General features: G+C 51.5%; 1 protein-coding gene across 20 annotated transcripts in view; it reads right to left on the bottom strand.

The window, feature by feature from the left end:
• NCOR1 (nuclear receptor corepressor 1) overlaps window positions 1–20,239 on the bottom strand; it is a 1,907,529-nt gene that overhangs the window by 840,738 nt on the left and 1,046,552 nt on the right. The gene's annotated exons all lie outside the window — the stretch shown is intronic.

Below are 20,239 nucleotides of genomic sequence, written 5' to 3'. Positions count from 1 at the left end.
GTAAATCCAAAGTCCAGGTCGCGAAGAAGGGTAGGCCGCTTAGCCTATTCAGATAAGTTTGAGGTCTCTCTCCCCCTTTCCGCCCAGGTAGGCTATCAGAATGCAGAAGAGTCCTCTGTCAGACCCACCCTTCTTGTGTTTGTGGCTGTCTAGAGGGAATACACATAGTGTAGCTGACACCCAGACCAGATGTGCATTGGAGACAGGCTGCAGGCACACAATAGTAATGTCAAAATCAAATTTACCACTAAAGAGGATTTATCATTACCATTCTAAAGATATGAAACATGACCTGGCTGCTCTTAACTAATCAGGAATTACAGCTTTAAAGTATTTTAAGGAATTCCCAATGCTAGCCTAAATGAGGAGTAGGCCTCACAGCTGTAAAAAAATAACGAGTTTACAGTTTGTGGCTACCAGGACATGTTAAACGTTGAAGTACATGTAAACTTTGAAGTACACCTTTTACTTTCACAGCACCAAGCCCTTAAGGCTACCTTGGGCCTACCTTGGGGGGGGACGGGGGACCTTTGTGTAATAAAAGGGGAGTATAAAGCTTGGCAAAAGGTATTAAATGCCAAGTCTAAGTGGCAGACACAGGCCCTGCAATGCCAGGCCTGAGACACGTTTGAAAGGCTACTTGTGTGGGTGGTACAACCAGTGCTGAAGGCCCACTAGTACAATTTAGATTACAGGCCCTGGGTATATGGCATACCACTTTACAAGGGACTTACAGGTACACTAATGTCAATTATGTATACATCAATGTCACCATGTTTTAGGGGATAAACACATGCATGTTAGCACTGGTTAGCAGTGGTAAATGGCTCAGAGTCCTAAGGCCAACAAAAAGATACAGCAAAAAGTGGAGGGCTGATGGCAAACAGTTTGGGGTGAACCTAGAAAGAGGGCACTTTTCCAACAATACCATTTTACATATGGTATTAATTGTATATATATTGGAAAAAGTGAGTTATTGCTGTAAATCTGAGACACTGAGCTGCAATAATTTAATATTTGAAATCAATTATTTTATCTTAATAGGACACTATAAATGTATACATTCTAGACATTAACAAATCAACCACAGTCTTTTGCCACTGTCCTATGTCCTATCTGGCAGGATAATAACATTAAATGTAGTTCATTAATAAACTGGTCTTTATGATCTCTCAGGAAAAAGCTAACTACCTTCGGAAAGAATATTTCTGGTGCATTAATAAACTTCCTTCAAATTTCTCTCCGTACGGATTGCTCTTCAAGGCATCAAACTAGTCTGGAAATGCTTTTCCCCAGCAATAGCACTTTAGCATAGCCAGGTAGAGCCACTTAGTTACAGCTATGCCTCTGGCACGACAACATTAGAAAATATTAGGTGTAAACAGTGCAAGGACATTATCCATCAAGAACTGCTGAGAGGAACCAAGAGAATAACACCGGATACAAATACAGTTTGCATATATTTAGATCGTATTAGTCACAAGACTAACTGTTCCGGGGGTGGTGAGGAGTCTAGCAGGAGCAAGCAAGCACATTTCCACTCTAGGCGAGCCTGACTGTCAAGATAATAGTGTTAGCGGGGAGGGACACCCATGTAGCCATTTGACAAATGTCCAGTGTAGGAAGCTGGCTCTGTGCACACTATAACGTACTTTGGTATAGTATATACAGAGCACAGGGAGTCCCAAGAGGTACAGCAGAAGCTAAATTAGGTAAGTGCTAACAGCTCTCTTTGTGGAAGTGAGGACAAGCAGTTAGGTTTATCCAGAGGGTGTGCTAAACATTTATTGTAATCACTCAATCAAGATTGATACACACAATCAGAGACTGAATCCAGACAAATTGGGTAAGTATAAAAAAGGTATACTTGTACATTATTTCTAGAATCAAGCAGGACTTAGTACAGGTAGATAAATATATACATTCAATAGTACACCTTTACACAGCAGTGCAATTGATGATGAATTTTCATCGGTTTCAGGTTTGTATCACTTTAAAATGCAGTTTGAATGAGACAGTGATTCATTTTAGATTACGTTTTAGCTATGTTTGGGGTACTTAAAGCACTGGGGGAGGTATGCCTTGATGAAGAACTTACTTACCTTCGGTAATGATATATCTGTAAGAAACATTAGTTAGTGATAGATTCCTTACCTTAGAATTACCGCCAGGCGTCAGACTGGATCTGAAAAGTTTTCGGCAGAAGTACCCCAGAGCATCGGTAGGTGGCGTCATGCGGCTCCGCATCCGTCCTTGGCACTGTGATCGCCGAGATGACATCAGAGTAGCTATTTAGACGCTGCCCTCGCGCGCTGACGTCAGTTCCGTACACGACTTTCCGCAACAGGAACGCAGAGCCATGCAAGATACTGACTACTGGTGAATTCAAACTAGGGCCCTGAAAGGGATGACCATAACCCTAGAAATCAGTTCGCAGAACGGGGAGGATGGGTGGGGCGGTAAGGAATCTATCACTAAATAATATCTCTTACAGATATATCGTTACCGAAGGTAAGCAACTTGTTCATCTGAAAGAAACACGTAGTGATAGATTCCTTACCTTAGAATAGATACCACAGCAATACCAACCCCGGTGGTAGGTCTGCGAACCAAGATCACAACAGGAAGTCCCGGAGAACAGAACAGCCAAAGAAGCGGTCTCTCCGGACTGGACTGTCCAGGCAATAGTGCTTAGTAAAAGTGTGCAACGAGGCCCACGTAGCTGCCTCACAGATGTCTTGGCGGGTGACACCACGTCCCAGTGCCGTAGTGGCAGCCTTCGTACTGGTGGAATGGGTGCGCGGCCCACCGGTGGTTCCTTTTCGCCAGAAATAACAGGCTTTAATACAAATGACGACCCATCGTTAGATAGTCCGCTTGTGTACGGCCCGAAATTTCTTGGCAGCCATGTAGCCAACAAAGAGCTGGTCATTCATGTGAGAAGTTGGCCTGATATGTAGTGCTCACTATTCTAGTGATCACTGTGTATCATTCCAAACAACCCTTATTGATGATTGGTTGCAAGTCAACCTTATAGACCAGCTATCCTAGTAGCATGGACAAGAGCAGTCTTTAGGCTAAACTCTAGAGGGCGTGTTAAGCCAGCTGTTTATACCATCACATATACCCCTTGAACACCAAGTGAAAGGACACCACACAAGTGGTTATGAAAATAAAAGGATATTTGTAGGAAGGTAGATCCTGACTATGGTTGCCCCCAACTTTTTGCCCTGTGTTTTAGCTGGTTTTTGACATAGTTGGCCTGGGACCCTGCCAATCAGGACCCCAGGCCTACTGCTCTCTCTGTAAAATGGTTTCCGTGTACCTTAGGTGCATTAACCAATTGGTACTGGGCCACCTTATCAGACCCTGTAAGTCAGGGCATAGGTGTACCCAGGGCCTACCAGGGGCTGCAGCATGTATTATGCCACCCCTGGCTGGCCATCTAAATCTGACACAACTGGCTGCACGACAGCTGGGGCAAAGTGGTGTAATCACCCTTTGCTGTAGATATAGTATACCTATATCTAACTCTAAAATGGACACATGTATTCCTATCAGTCACTCCTATGGCAGGCCTTAACAATCCTGAAGGCAGAGTGCTTGGAATTATGTGAGATGGTGCTCTGGCATGAGCTGAGCCCGTCTGCAGCTTGCGGAACCAAGTCCTAATAGCTGTTCTATGATAACGCGTACCATATACTCTTAAGTGCATTATAATCCTCGCGGTTATTTGCTATCTTTAGTATCGCTTTATCAAAACATGTTGAGTAAAGTGTCATACGAATTGGAATACTAACTCCTCGCCAATTCTGGCGACGGGGCTAGCATTCCACCCTTCTAGAGGGACACGACATGTATGTAACTGTGAACCCCGGTTAAAGTTAACTCGAGCCTCAGCATCACAAAATGGATGCTGCCACCACAGACACAAGTCTGACCTCCTGCTGCTGGGAGTCCTTCCAGCGAGGGGAGCTTGGACAAAGGGTTTCCTGTCAGGGGCGGTGCTAGCACCGACCCAGACAGGGTTTTGTGTATCCTAGGTAGGCAGGGCTGAATAGGAAGGTGACTGCAAGTGGCACCCCGGTGCTCACTATGCATCTGCCAGTCTGAACCGGTTCCAGGGGCACACCAGCCCCTGAGCTGGGGAAAGTCCGGCATGGGAGAGGGGTGTAACCACCCCCCTTCCTGGTCCCACCCATGGGCAGGACCTAGTCCCGTACCAGCCCCTTTCTTTAGTATAAAGGTGGGAGCGGGGACCCCTTCCAAATTAGATAATACCGAATCTTGATGACTTTCCACGAAAGAACTCTTGAACCTTTCAGAAGACTCTCCCTTGTGGCTAAGGAGTAGCCACCCTGCACCCGCAGGCACCATCCAAGCATCGCGGTTTGCTGTAAGTCTCTCCTTCGGATCAAGACTGCCCAGCTCGACGAGAACCGGCTTCCCTGGCACCTCTGACCTCTACCTGCATCGTCAGCTCAGCTGAGATTCGTGGGTGTGACGAGACCTCGAGGGACCGGCCATCTTCAGGACTGCACGACGCTTGCCCAGCACGACCGCCGAGGGATCCTCGAGTGAGTGCTTCGGGGTGTGAGCAGCCCTAACCCCGAGCAGCTGCAACACCGAAGTCCAGCCCCCCAGCATCCACGAGATCTGCGTGGGGCCCTTCTGCTCTTTGCTGCTCACCGCGTTGTCTGGCTACTTGCCTGCTGGCTTGTGGCCTTCCCGACGACGAACAACGACATTTCCAATGCTGGTCTGGTTGCTCCAGACTGGCCCTTGCTCCCCTCCAACAGAGGAGCACCCCGGACCCTCCTGGTCCACTCCAAACGCCATCTTAAGTCCACCGCGTGGGCTTGCATTTGCCAAGACTTGTTGCCCCAATCCTGGGCCCAGCGACGTGGACAGTAGATATTATCGTGGGACAGCTCGCACCTCTATCCTGGTCGCCGACAACGCCTCCTGGTCCGTGAGACTGCAGAGCCCAGCTTCGCCCACTCACCTGGTCGAGGCGACTCCATCCGGTGCCATCCTGGTGCCCATCTGATCACTGGCTAATGATTCAGAACTTGGTCCCCTCTGCTTACAGGTGTCTTCCATCTTCGATCCAGGCTTGGATCACTTTGAACTTCATCACTGGTCGCCTGCCAGCAACTTCTTCTTTCAGGCTCCATAGACTGTGTAGGAAGGTGGATAACTTCCTAAGGTTGCCCCCCGCTTTTTGCCTGGTGTTTTTCTGGTTTTTCGACTTAGTTGACCTGGGACCCTGCTATTCAGGGCCCCAGGCCCACTGCTCTCTCTGTAAAATGGATTCCATGTACCTTAGGTACATATCTAATTGGATACTGAGTCACCTTATCAGCCCCTGTACAGTGCACCTTAGGTACCCAGGGCATAGGTGTACCCAGGGCCTACCAGGGGCTGCATGTATTATGCCACCCCTGGCTGGCCATCTAAATCTGACAAAACTGGCTGCACGACAGCTGGGGCAAGGTGGTGTAATCACCCTTTGTTTTAGATATAGTATACCTATATCTAACCCTAAAATGGACACCCGTATCCCTATCAGTCACTCCTATGGCAGGCCTTGACAATCCTGAAGGCAGAGTGCTTGGAATCGTGTGAGATGGTGCTCTGGCATGAGCTGAGCCCGTTTGCAGCTTGCGGAACCAAGTCCCAATAGCTGTTCCATGATAACGCATACCATATACTCTTAAGTGCATTATAATCCTCGCGGTTAAATGCCAACTCTGGTATCGCTTTATCAAAACATGTCGAGTAAGGTGTCATACGAATTGGAATACTAACCCCTCGCCAATTCTGGCGAAGGGGTTAGCATTCCACCCTTCTAGAGGGACACGACATGTATGTAACTGTGAACCCCGGTTAAAGTTAACTCAAGCCTCAGCATCACAAAATGGATGCTGCCACCACAGACACAAGTCTGACCTCCTGCTGCTGGGAGTCCTTCCAACGAGGTAGGCTTGGACAAAGGGTTTCCTGTCAGGGGCGGTGCTAGCACCATCCCAGACAGGGTTTTGTGTATCCTGGGTAGGCAGGGCTTTAGAGGAAGGTGACTTCAAGTGGCACCCCGGTCCTCACTATGCATCTGCCGGTTAGAACGAGTTCCAGGGGCACACCAGCCCCTGAGCTGGGGAAAGTCCGGCATGGGAGAGGGGTGTAACCACCCCCCTTCCTGGTCCCACCCATGGGCAGGACCTAGTCACGTGCCAGCCCCTTTTCCTAGTATAAAGATAGGAGCGGGCCCCCTTCCACATTAGATCATCTTTGAATCAAGAAACTACTTTCTACGAAAGGAACTCTCGACTTCTTCTCAAGATTTCTCCCTTGTGACTAAGGAGTAGTCACCCTGCACCCGCAGGCACCATCTAAGAACACTGCGGTTTGCTGCACGTCCTTCCTCCGGAATCCGACTGACCAGCACGACGAGACCCGGCTTCCCTGGCACCTCTGACCTCTACAGCTAAGCTGAGAACCGTAGGTGCGACGAGACCTCGAGGGACCGGCCATCATCAGAACTGCACGACGCCGAGGGATCCTCGTGTGAGTGCTTTGGGGTCCAAGAAGCCCCAACCCTGAGCAGCTCCAGCACCGAAGTTCAGCCCTCCAGCATCCACCAGATCTGCGTGGGGCCCTTCTGCTTTTTGCTGCTCACGGCGTTGTCTAGCCTTCCCGACGACGACCGACGACAACACCACTGCTGGTCTGGTTGCTCCAGACTGGCTCTTGCTCCCTTCCAAAAGAGGAGCACCCCGGACCCTCCTGGTCCACTCCAGACGCCATTTTGAGTCCACCGCGTGGGCTTGAATTTGCCAAAACTTGTTGCCCCATTCCTGGGTCCAGCGACGTCGACAGCAGCAACCATTGTGGGACAGCTCGCACCTCCATCCTGGTCGCCGACAACGCCTCCTGGTCCGTGAGACTGCAGAGCCCAGCGTCGCCCACTCACCTGGTCGAGGTGACTCCATCCGGTGCCATCCTGGTGCCCATCTGATCACTGGCTAGTGATTCAGGACTTGGTCCCCTCTGCTTACAGGTGTCTTCCATCTTCGATCCAGGCTTGGATCCACCGAACAATCTTCACTGGTCGCCTGCCAGCAACTCCTCCTTTCAGGCTCCTGGTTCGTCAACGAGGATTCCCGACGTCTTTTCAGACCTATGCAGCCGCAGCCCCTGGGCTAGGTAACTTCGGCATTTCGGTGCCCCAGCATAGCCTCACTATCCAAGGGTCCAGATCCACTTTCTTTTTCAGCCTACCTTATCGGGTTCGCCCGAGAACACTAACTCTGCTTTTACTAGCCTCCATAGACTTTGTCCCGCATCCCGCGTGAGAGTGCACACTCTGCTCCCGAGTCCCCTAGGCCTCCTACTAGTAATCTGAAAGTTCAGTAACGTAGTCCTAGCGATTCCAAAGCCTATTAGTCCAGTACTTACCTGCTAGTAATTTTGAATTCCACTTCCATAGTATATGGTTTTTCGTGCCCCTCGGGCATTTGTGTAAATTGTGCAACTTAATGTATTTTCGTAAGAGTTTTGTTGTGTGCTTAGGACCCTTTCCTCATAAAGAGTACAGGGCTGTTGTGATCTAAATAAATACGCTGTTTATTTTCATAACACTTGTGTGGTGTCCTTTCGCTTGGTGTTAAAGGGGTATATGTGATGGTATAACAGCTGGCTTAATATGCCCTCTAGAGTTTAGCCTAAAGACTGCTCTTGTCCATGCTACTAGGATAGCTGGTCTACGGTTGACTTACAACCAATCATCAATAAGGGTTGTTTGGACTGATACATAGTGATCACTAGAATAGTGAGCACTGCATATCAGGCCAACTTCTCACAGACTGCAACGAGGATTCCCGACGTCTTTCCAGACCTATGCATCCGCAGCCCCTGGGCTAGGTAACCTGAGCATTTCGGTGCTCCAGCATAGCTTAACTATCCAAGTGTCCAGATCCTTTTTCGTTTCAGCTCTACCTAGTCGGATTCGTCCGATAACACTAACTTTACGAAATCTAGCAACCGTAGACTTTGTCCCGCATCCCGCGTGAGAGTGTACACTCTGCACCCGATCTCCCTAGGCCTCCTGCTAGTAATCTGAAGGTTCAGTAGTCCAGTCCTAGCGATCCTAAAGCCTATTAGAGTAGTACTTACCTGCTAGTAATTTCGCATTCCACTTTTAGAGTATATGGTTTTCCGTGCCCCTCTGGCATTTGTGTAAATTGTGCGACTTTCAGTATTTTCATAAGAGCTTTGTATTGTGCTTAGCGCCCTGTCCTCATAAAGAGTCCAGGGCTGTTGTGTTCTAAATAAATATACTTTATTTTCATAACAACATATGTGGTGTCCTTTCACTTGGTGTTCAAGGGGTATATGTGATGGTATAACAGCTGGCTTAACACGCCCTCTAGAGTTTATCCTAAAGACTGCTCTTGTCCATGCTCCTAGGATAGCTGGTCTACGGTTGACTTACAACCATTCATCAATAAGGGTCGTTTGGAATGATACACAGTGATCACTAGAATAGTGAGCACTACATATCAGGCCAACTTCTCACAATATTTATTTATAACAAGTCTACCCTGATCTCTTTATGAGTCAGGGAGCTAAGCACAATACAAATCTCTTAAGAAAATACTAAAAGTTGCACAATTTACACAAATGCCCGAGGGGCACGAAAAACCATATACTACAAAAGTGGAATGCGAAATACTAGCAGGTAAGTAACTAGATCCAGAGGCTTCAGGATCGCTAGGACTACACTACTGAACCCTAAGGTTAGGAGCAGGAGGCCTAGGGAGATCGGGTGCAGAGTGTGCACTCTCACGCGGGATGCGGGATAAAAGTCTATGGATACTAGTATTTCGTAAAGTTACAGTTATCGGACGAATCCGACTAGATAGGCTGGAAAAGAAAAAGGATCTGGACACTTAGATAGTGAACCTACGTTGGAGCACCGAAATGCTCGGGTTACCTTGCCCAGGGGCTGCGGCTGCATAGGGTTCAAAAGACGTCGGGAATCCTCATTACAGTCTATGGAGCCTGAAAGAAGAAGTTGCTGGCAGGCGACCGATGTGATCCAAGCCTGGATCGGTGATGGAGACGACCTGAAAGCAGAGGGGACTCAGTTCTTAATCACTAGCCAGTGATTAGGTGGGCACCAGGATGGCACCGGATGAAGTCACCTCGACCAGGTGAGTGGGCGACGCTGGACTCTGCTGTCTCTCGGACCAGGAGGCGTTGTCGGCGACCAGGATGGAGGGGCGAGCTGTCCCACGAAGGTGTCTGCTGTCGGCGCTGCTGAAACCAGGATTGGAGCAACAAGACTTGGCAAAGGCAAGCCCACGCGGTGGAGTCAAGATGGCGTCTGGAGTGAACCAGGAGGGTCCGGGGTGCTCCTCTGTTGGAGGGGAGCTAGGGCCAGTCTGGAGCAACTAGACCAGCGATGCAATCGTCGTGGTTTGTCGTCAGGAGGGCCACAAGCCAGCAGCCGGACAACGCGGTGAGGAGCAAAGAGCAGAAGGGCCCCAAGCAGATCTCGTGGATGCTGGGGGGCTGGACTTCGGTGCTGGAGCTGCTCAGGGTTAGGGCTTCTCAAACCCCAAAGCACTCACTCGAGGATCCCTCGGTGGTCGTGCTGGATAAGCGTCGTGCAGTTTGAAGATGGCTGGTCCCTTCAGGTCTCGTCACACCCACGAACCTCAGCTGGGCTGATGATGCAGGTAGAGGTCAGAGATGCCAGGGAATCCGGGTCTCGTCGAGGTGGGCAGTCTTGATCCGGAGGATGGACGTGCAGCAAACTGCAAGCGCTTAGATGGTGCCCGCTGGTGCAGGGTGGCTACTCCTTAGCCACAAGGGAGAGTCTTCAGAAATAGTCAAGGGTCCTTTTGTGGAAAGTAGTCAAGATTCAGAATTATCTAATTTGGGAAGGGGGCCTGCTCCTACCTTTATTCTAAAAAAAAAAAAAAAAAGGGGCTGGCACGCGACTAGGTCCTGCCCATGGGTGGGACCAGGAGGGGGGTGGTTACACCCCTCTCCCTTGTCCGGACCTTCCCCAGCTCAGGGGCTGGCGTGCCCCTGGAACTGGTTTAAGCCGGCATATGCACAGTGAGCACCGGGGTGCTACTTGCAGTCACCTTCCTCTCAGCCCTGCCTACCTGGGATACACAAAACCCTGTCTGGGATGGTGCTAGCATCGCCCCTAACAGGAAACCCTTTGTCCAAGCTCTCCTCGCTGGAAGGACTCCCAGCAGCAGGAGGTCAGACTTGTGTCTGTGGTGACAGCATCCATTTTGTGGAGCTGAGGCTGTGTTAAGCTTTAACCGGGGTTCACAGTTACATACATGTCATGTCCCTCTAGAAGGGTGGAATGCTAACCCCGTCGCCAGAATTGGCGAGAGGTTAGAATTCCAATTCGTATGACACCTTACTCGACATGTTTTGATAAAGCGATACCAAAGTTGGCAAATAACCGCGAGGATTATAAGGCACTTAAGAGTATATGGTACGCGTTATCATGGAACAGCTATTAGGACTTGGTTCCGCAAGCTGCAAACGGGCTCAGCTCATGCCAGAGCACCATCTCACATAATTCCAAGCACTCTGCCTTCAGGATTGTTAAGGCCTGCCATAGGAGTGACTGATAGGAATATATGTGTCCATTTTAGGGTTAGATATAGGGATACTATATCTAAAGCAAAGGGTGATTACACCACCTTGCCCCAGCTGTCGTGCAGCCAGTTGTGTCAGATTTGGATGGCCAGCCAGGGGTGGCATAATACATGCTGCAGCCCCTGGTAGGCCCTGGGTACACCTATGCCCTGGGTACCTAAGGTACACTGTACAGGGGCTGATAAGGTGACTCAGTATCCAATTAGATATGTACCTAAGGTACATGGAATCCATTTTACAGAGAGAGCAGTGGGCCTGGGGCCCTGAATAGCAGGGTCCCAGGTCAACTAAGTCGGAAAACCAGCAAAACACCAGGCAAAAAGTTGGGGGCAACCATAGTCAGATATCCACCTTCCTACAATTCACTCAGAACTGTTGTGTGCAATTCAAGTAAAATGAGAGTGCACATTTTGAGTCCAGAAGGTGGAGCCTCTCTTCCTCCCTGAAAGGATGCGGTGGCGGAAAGAAAGTGGGCAAAGTGATGGTCTGCCCAATGTGAAAGGCAGTGACAACCTTTGGCAGAAAGGATGGATATGTTCTGAGCACAACCTTGTCTGGATAGACAGAAAGAAAATGAGGTTTGCAAGAAGGAGCCTGGAGCTCACTCACTCTCCTGGCAGTGGTGCTGACAACCAGGAAAGCAAGTCTCCAAAGTTAACAGACGAAGAGGACAGTTGTGAAGAGGCTCAAAGGGAGCGCATATTAAATATGTGAGAACCTGGTTCAAGTCCCACTGTGGCATTGCGAAGGAAATAGGAGGGAAAAGATGAGTCATGCCTTTGAGGAATCTATTTACAACAGGGGATTTGAAAAGAGAGGGCTGATCAGGAAGCCTAAGAAAGGCTGAAATAGCAGAAAGGTAGCCCTTGACAGTGCCCAGAGCAGAACCCTGCTAGGTCAAAGAAAGAAGGAACAGAAGAACTTCTGAAAGAGGGTCAGAAAGGGGATCCACAGCCTTTGCTGTGCACCATGCGACAAACTTGTTCCACCTGCAGGAGTAAACCAACTTTGTGGAGGGACGCCTGGTTGCCAGAATGACATCACAAACTTCAGGAGGCAAGTCTAAGGGAATCAACTGCTGCCGCTCAATCTCCACGCAAGGAGGTGGCGACTGCACAGGTTCGGGTGAAGGACCGTCCCCTGCTGCAACAGAAGATCCTCAAAAAGAGGCAGTCGGATAGGAGGATCGAAGGTGATACTGAGTAGCTTGGAATACCAAACTCTTCGAGCCCAGTCCAGAGCCACAAGAATGATTTTCTTCAGCACTCTGGGCAGAAGGCGTAAATGCGTACAAGAGACTGCAACTCCGACGAACAGCGTCACCGAGCGAGTGCCGCCTTGGAAATTCCAACGTGCAGAACTGCTGATATTGAGAGTTCGCATTGGTGGCGAATAGATCTTACCATGGCTCTCCCCACTGCTAAAGAGACCTTGCGTCACCTCCGAGTGAAGACGCCATTCGTGATCCATCATGCACCGGCGGCTTAGTTAGTCTGCCCTGCCAGGTGTTGAACCACCAGGGAAATGCCCTGATGTTCCAGCCATGTCCAGAGGCGCAGGGCTTCCCGACATAGGGTTCATGACCTCAACCCGCCCTGTTTGTTGCATGGCGGTCATGTTGTCTGTGAACACCTGCGCTACTCTGGGCCTGCAACAATGCAGGTCCGGGGTGAGGTGCTAGGTCTCCTTCCCCAGGATGGGCAGGTGAAACTTCAAACAATAAAGAAGATCAAGAAGACCTGCCGTGCAGCTGCTAACAAGAGTAAGACACCAACTGACTTGGCCCCAGCCCCACAGGCCTGTTGATCCTTGAACCTGCTCCTGCTTAATCCCGGAACTCCTGTGGACAGCAACCTTGAAACCCCCAGAGGACCTGCCTGCCTTGAACCTCTTAACCCCTCCCATGCTTGTGAGGGAACCGCTCCGTCACAAGCCACGGGTGAGCTGTGCTTGTGACGGAACGGTTCCGTCACGATCGGCTCGCCGCGCCTGCGCAGCGCTGATTTCGCACCTGCGCTGACACTTTAATGGGCGGGCAGGTTCATGACAGAACCTGCCCGTCACAAGCACAGCTCGCCCGCGAGCCGTGACGGAGCGGTTCAGTCACTAGTATGGAGCCGCCGCGCGGGTGCCCCACCCCCTTAGCGCTGCGGCGGAATAGCCGCCGCAGCGAAGGGGTTAAAGCCTGGGACTCCCATGAGCAGTGGTTCTGCTCAAACAGAGATACCCCTGGTGCCAGCAAGAAACCGCGAATCAAGCACAATTTGCACCCGCCGAGCACGGCCTGTGCTTGAATGGACAAAGACCCTGAGGACATCCCCTGGCAATTCTGACCTGGAATCCAGTGCCCAAGGACACTCCTCGACGACCCAGACGACGTCTGCAGCCTCAGAACAAGGGACCCCTCCAACCGCGACTAGCAGAGGGTAAGACTTCTTGATGTCAATAGACACCCCTGCACCCGGCGCCCCGCAGCCCCCTGTGCCCAACTCCGGGGTGCCTACCTATCCTCCAAGATCCCAACTTAACTCTCGAAGTGTTGGTCGCTCCTGAAGAATCTCTGTCCCCGAGCCTGCAGCCTTTGTTTACTTTCCAAGCTCTCCATTGAATAACATTATACGCCCGACGGCTAAAAGCACCCTGCACCCAGCCGCCCAAGTGCCCCTGGCAGTGTAACCTTGGTCCTAACCTACTTCCCCATCTGCCCTGAGCAAGTGACCAGGAGCCCAGCTACCACAGCCGCTTGGCCTGCTTGCCAGCAGCCACCAACCGAAGGCCCCCTGCCTATCACTGGATAACATTGGGCAAAATTACCTCTGCAACCGGCTTCCCCTGTGCCGCAGAGTGTGTACCAACTGTACCTACCTGACCCTGGGATGAACCCTGAGTTTATGCCCAGAACCTTAACCCTGCTAGTCGAGTACTTACCCAAAAGCCGATAACTCCCTTTCCTTCCATAGGATAACATTGACTGGTTTCACTTGAAAGAGTGTGGAGTTTTGAAACTTTCAAATAGTCAACTAAGATCAGACGAACAACGAATTCCGATTTACTCACCTGTTATAAGGAGAGAACCCAGTGCTGCATCTTTTAGCCCAGCACTGACCCTGAAAAGAAATTTCAACCGTACTTACCAGTAACTTGAATTTCCTTCCGTAGGAATCCATTGTATGATTTTCATCAGAAAAGTTTTGTGTCGATTTTTAGAAACTATAAATATTCCTTAAAAATCGCCTGTATGGGGCGTGGCCAAGATGGCGGCGTGATCTGACGTGTTTGTCCGGAGCTCCCGCCGGCAGCATTCAACAGCACAGGCCCGGAGGCCCGTTTTCCGGCGGTCTGCTGGCCAGATCGACAGATCCTGCTGTGTGCCCGCCGGTGGATCCTGCAGTGGGCCATCCAGAGGTCCCGGCCGCGGCCAGAACCGGAAAACCTGCGACGGCGGGTGGCGGCGGACAGCTGAGGTGCTGTGGTGTGACCGACCTACACACAGAGCGGGCCAGGAGAGTGGTGGCTCCAGCGAGCTGTGCCTCATCACGGGACCCGAGTCAGCCCCAAAAGCAAGGAACGCCGGTGAGGAGCCGTTAGGCCGCAGTCCGTGGTCGGAGCCGCCATTTTGTGGGAGGATGCAGCAGCGGTGACCGCGCTGCCACGGAGCTGCCCGGCTTTCATCGACCCGCAGCGGGACGGGGAGCTGCGGGCCTCGGCGCCGACGAGCCGAGCGCCAATCACGCACATCAGAGGGCACCTGGACGGCCGCAAGCTACACGAGCACATCAGGTGAGGCCGACCCTCGCATGAGGGAGAGGACGCCCTCCGCCATTTTAGGAACCGGTCTGCCAGCGCAGAGAAGGACTGTGGGGCCAAGAACTCCCCGGGCAGAGGCAGGGGTTGTCCCGGATAGCGCCATGCTCACCAGTAGATACAGGGAGTAGAGAGCATAGAACACTGACACATGCCCTCAGGGCGTCTGGTAGAGTGCATACGGGACCCTCGGCGCCCTGGAGTTTGCATGGATACACGGCGTGCGCCTGATGGCATGACACTCATGGCCCACCACTAGAGTCTGGGAGCGGAGACCTGAGCCCATCGCGTGAGAGCTGTGGACAGGGAGTTATTGCCGTTCCTCGGGCTACCTGGGTCAAGGAGCTAGAGGGAGCAGACCTGCGCCGAGAAGCTTGGCCCGGTGGGGTGGTCGAGCTGGGCAGTGGAGAAGACACTCTGGGACGGTCCAGAGAGTAGCGCGAACCAACGTCTGGCCCTGATGCTCCTGCGGGGAAGCGGGCTTAGCCCCCTCGGCAACCTGACCCGTAGTGCATCCTCTGCGGCTGAGCGCCCGTGGAGCCCGCAGAGAGACTGCGACAGGAGGGGCACAGGAGGAGGCCCGCAGCACCCGGTGAGCTCCGGGCAGTGAGTACGGCCTTGGTGGAGACTGGGGCCGATGGAATTACGGATGTCCACCGCGGGGACGAAGAAGGAAAAAAAACAGTCAAGAACCGTTTCGCTAAGGCCCAGACGCCTCGACAGGCCAAGGACATGGCAGCCACCGCGACACCGACAAAGTTGGAACAGGAGGGAGGCTCGGAACCGATCACTAAAGCGTTCCTGGAGTCGTTCTTCACTACTCTGCGGAGAGACATACAAGCCCTGCAAAAAGAGTTCGCGGAGGAACTCAAGGACGTTCGCAGAGATGTAGACGGCATAGGGGAACGAGTGCCGGACCTGGAGATGAAGGGTGATACCAGGGACATGGAGATGGAGGCGCTCCGTCAGGAGATAGTCCGGATTCACGATCAGCAGGTGGATCTACAGTCACACGTGGAGGACTTGGAGAACCGCTCCCGCCGCCATAATGTCCGTTTCCGGGGAGTGACGCTGACCAAGGACACCAGGTGTGAGAAGTTGGCCTGATATATGATGTTCACTAGTTCTAGTGACCACCTTGTATCAGTCCAAACAACCCTTATGGTGATTGGTTGTAAGTCAACCTTATAGACCAGCTATCCTAGTGGTAGCGTGGACAAAGCAGTCTTAGGCTAAACTCTTTTGGCATGTGAAGCCAGCAGTATTACCATATGTAACCCCCTTGAACACCAAGTGAAAGGACACCACACAGGATATATATCCAAAATATATATGTATTTATTACTACAAATAGTCCCCTGAACTCTTTATGAGCACAGAAGCAAACACGTTAAAACAATTCACTTGATAAGTATACAAAAGTGGCACAAATATGGATAGGCCCGGGTGGCCCCTAAAACCATATACTAAAGAAGTGGTATAAGTACTGTGAGAAGTTGGCCTGATATTCAGTGTTCACTATTCTAGTGATCACTATGTATCAGTCCAAACAACCCTTATGGTGATTGGTTGTAAGTCAACCTTATAGACCAGCTATCCTAGTAGCATGGATACGAGCAGTCTTCGGGCTAAACTCTAGAGGGCGTGTTAAGCCAGCTGTTATACCATCACATATACCCCTTGAACACCAAGTGAGAGGACACCACACAAGTGTTATGAAAATAAACAGTGTATTTATTTAGATCACAACAGCCCTGTACTCTTTATGAGGACAGGGTACTAAGCACACAACAAAACTCTTACGAAAATACTTCAAGTTGCACAATTTACACGAATGCCCGAGGGGCACGAAAAACCATATACTATGGAAGTGGAATGCGAAATTACTAGCAGGTAAGTACTGGACTAATAGATTTTGGAATCGCTAGGACTACGTTACTGAACCTTCAGATTACTAGTAGGAGGCCTAGGGGACTCGGGTGCAGAGTGTGCACTCTCACGCAGGATGCGGGACAAAGTCTATGGAGGCTAGTAAAAGCAAAGTTAGTGTTCTCGGGCGAACCCGATAAGGTAGGTTGAAAACAAAGGTGGATCTGGACCCTTGGATAGTGAGGCTATGCTGGGGCACCGAAATGCCGAAGTTACCTAGCCCAGGGGCTGCGGCTGCATAGGTCTGAAAAGACGTCGGGATTCCTCGTTGACGAACCAGGAGCCTGAAAGAAGGAGTTGCTGGCAGGCGACCAGTGAAGATTGTTCGATGGATCCAGCCTGGATCGAAGATGGAAGACACCTGTAAGCAGAGGGGACCAAGTCCTGAATAACTAGCCAGTGATCAGATGGGCACCAGGATGGTACCGGATGGAGTCACCTCGACCAGGTGAGTGGGCGACGCTGGGCTCTGCAGTCTCACGGACCAGGAGGCGTTGTCGGCGACCAGGATGGAGGTGCGAGCTGTCCCACGATGGTTGATGCTGTCGACGTCGCTGGACCCAGGATTGGGGCAACAAGTCTTGGCAAATTCAAGCCCACGCGGTGGACCTAAAATGGCGTCTGGAGTGGACCAGGAGGGTCGGGGGTGCTCCTCTTTTGGAAGAGAGCAAGGGCCAGTCTGGAGCAACCAGACCAGCAGTGGTGATGTCGGTCGTCGTCGGGAAGGCCACAAGCCAGCGGGCTAGTAGCCAGACAATGCGGTGAGCAGCCAAAAAGCAGAAGGGCCCCACGCAGATCTCGTGGATGCTGGGGGGCTGGTCTTCGGTGCTGGAGCTGCTCAGGGTCGGGGCTTCTCGGACCCCAAAGCACTCACCAGAGGATCCCTCGGCGGTCGTGCTGGAAAGAAGTCTTGCAGTTCTGATGATGGCCGGTCCCTCGAGGTCTCGTCGCACCTACGGTTCTCAGCTTAGCTGTAGAGGTAGGTAGAGGTCAGAGGTGCCAGGGAAGCCGGGTCTCGTCGAGCTGGTCAGTCGGATTCCGGAGGAAGGACGTGCAGCAAACCGCAGTGTTCTTGATGGTGCCTGCGGATGCAGGGTGACAACTCCTTAGTCACAAGGGAGAAATCTTGAGAAGAGTCGAGAGTTCCTTTCGTGGAAAGTAGTTTCTTGATTCAAAGATGATCTGATCTGGAAGGGTCCCCGCTCCTGCCTTTATCCTAAAGAAAGGGGTGGGTATGCGACTAGGTCCTGCCCTAGGGGTGGGACCAGGAAGGGGGGTGGTTACACCCCTCTCCCATGCCGGACTTTCCCCAGCTCAGGGGCTGGTGTGCCCCTGGAACTGGTTCTAGCCGGCAGATGCGTAGTGAGCACCGGGGTGCCACTTGCAGTCACCTTCCTGTAAAGCCCTGCCTACCCAGGATACACAAAACCCTGTCTGGGATGGTGCTAGCACCGTCCCTGACAGGAAACCCTTTGTCCAAGCTCCCCTCGCTGGAAGGACTCCCAGCTGCAGAGGGTCAGACTTGTGTCTGTGGTGGCAGCATCCATTTCGTGATGCTGAGGCTTGAGTTAACTTTAACCGGGGTTCACAGTTACATACATGTCGTGTCCCTCTAGAAGGGTGGAATGCTAACCCCGTCGCCAGAATTGGCGAGGGGTTAGTATTCCAATTCGTATGACACCTTACTCGACATGTTTTGATAAAGCGATACCAACTATAGTATTTAACCGCAAGGATTATAATGCACTTAAGAGTATATGGTATGCGTGATCATGGAACAGCTATTAGGACTTGGTTCCGCAAGCTGCAAACGGGCTCAGCTCATGCCAGAGCACCATCTCACACGATTCCAAGCACTCTGCCTTCAGGATTGTCAAGGCCTGCCATAGGAGTGACTGATAGGAATCTGTGTGTCCATTTTAGGGTTAGATATAGGTATACTATATCTACAGCAAAGGGTGATTACACCACCTTGCCCCAGCTGTCGTGCAGCCAGTTGTGTCAGATTTAGATGGCCAGCCAGGGGTGGCATAATACATGCTTCAGCCCCTGGTAGGCCCTGGGTACACCTATGCCCTGAGTTACAGGGTCTGATAAGGTGGCCCAGTACCAATTGGAAATGTACCTAAGGTACATGGAATCCATTTTAGAGAGAGAGCAGTAGGCCTGGGGTCCTGATTGGCAGGGTCCCAGGCCAACTAAATCGGAAAACCAGCAAAACACCAGGCAAAAAGTTGGGGGCAATTATAGTCAGGTATCCACCTTCCTACAAGTACCACGAGTTGAAAGGAAGTAAGGCCTAGGGCATCGCTGGGGCTATGCTGTACCAACGCAAGTTAGGAACTAGGAGGCCCACGGGATCTGGTTTGCAGTGCGCAAAGTTAGAAGCAGTTCACATTGAAATCAATGGATGCGTAAAAGTTAAAAAGGTGAAGGTAGGAAGTCTGCCGGTCAGTCTAGGACTTAACCCTTTGGAATCTGGACACTAGGAGTGTTAAACGACTCGGGGGCACCGGAGTGCCAGTGTTACCTCACCCACAGGAAGTGGGTGCAGTGGAACAAAAGGGGGTGGTGATGGACGGAGCATCTGAATCAAACACTCACACCCAGTCAATTTGCATATAGCCATGTCTGAACTGGGGTGGCAGAGTGGGCTAAAGAACGGTGATGGATTAAACCCAGATCTTTTGACTGGGTGTGAGTGTTTGATTGATTCAGATGCTCCGTCCATCACCACCCCCTTTTGTACCGCTTTTGGCCACTATAAGTGTGGCAGGGTATGCTAAGACGTGAGTCCCTTGCTCACTTTGCCACTGGATTCAAGCAAGCTGGGCTGAAGACGGCTGGAATTCCAGAAACCGGTCCTCGGAAGCTTGTTTCCGGTCCAGGGAAGACATAGCTTTGCAGTTCGGGCTGGACTGTTCCCATGAGGCACAGGGTCAGGCTGATTTGCATATAGCGATGTCAGAACTGGGGTGGCAGAGTGGGCTAAAGAACGGTGATGGATTAAACCCAGATCTTTTGACTGGGTGTGAGTGTTTGATTGATTCAGATGCTCCGTCCATCACCACTCCCTTTTGTAGAGCGGGTGCAGTGGAGCCAAAGTGTGTCAGGATTCTGCAGGAGTCCAGATGGAGCCTTGGAGTGTTGACGCTGCAGGCGACCTGATGCGAAGAGTTCCGGTGGATCAGAGGGGACAATGTTCACAGTCACTAGCCAGTGACCGGCGTGGAACCAGAAAGGAACCAGGCATTGTCGAGTGCCAACAGGTGATGTCGTGAAGCTTGTCTCTTCAGCAGCGTGGACTAGGCGACGATGACCAGGAGTCACTCACGAGCTGTCCCACGAAAGCTCTAGTTGATGGCGGAGTCGGCTTCTTGATCGGAGCAAACAGGCCTTGGCTAATGCAAGCCACGCAGGAAACAGAGAAGGCTTCTCACTCTAACCAGCAAGGTCGGAGGGGTTGCTGCTTTTGGGAGCAGCAAGGGCCAGTCTGGAGCAACCAGACCAGTGGTGGAAAGTTGTCGTTTGGTCGCCAAAATTGCCACTAGCCAACGGACTACTAACCGGATAGGCGCGTCGAGTGGAACAAAGCAGAAGTGCCCCACGCAGATCTCGTGAGAGATGGAGGGCTGGTCCTTGGTGCAAATGTAGCTCTGTGGTGGGGCTTCTTAAGACCCCAAGCACAGCGATGAGGGTGCCTCAGGGGCTGCGCAGTCAGCTTCTCGTGGACTTTTCAAGAGGTCCAGTCCCACGTCTCGGGTCGCCTCCACTCGTCTTAGCTAACAGGGACTGTCGATCAGGCTGTTAGGAG

The sequence above is a fragment of the Lissotriton vulgaris genome, chromosome 2_1 (genome assembly GCF_964263255.1).
Source record: "Lissotriton vulgaris chromosome 2_1, aLisVul1.2, whole genome shotgun sequence".
Taxonomy (NCBI): domain Eukaryota; kingdom Metazoa; phylum Chordata; class Amphibia; order Caudata; family Salamandridae; genus Lissotriton; species Lissotriton vulgaris.
Note: the sequence above shows the minus strand (reverse complement) of the source record. Positions and strands in the feature narration are given on the sequence as shown.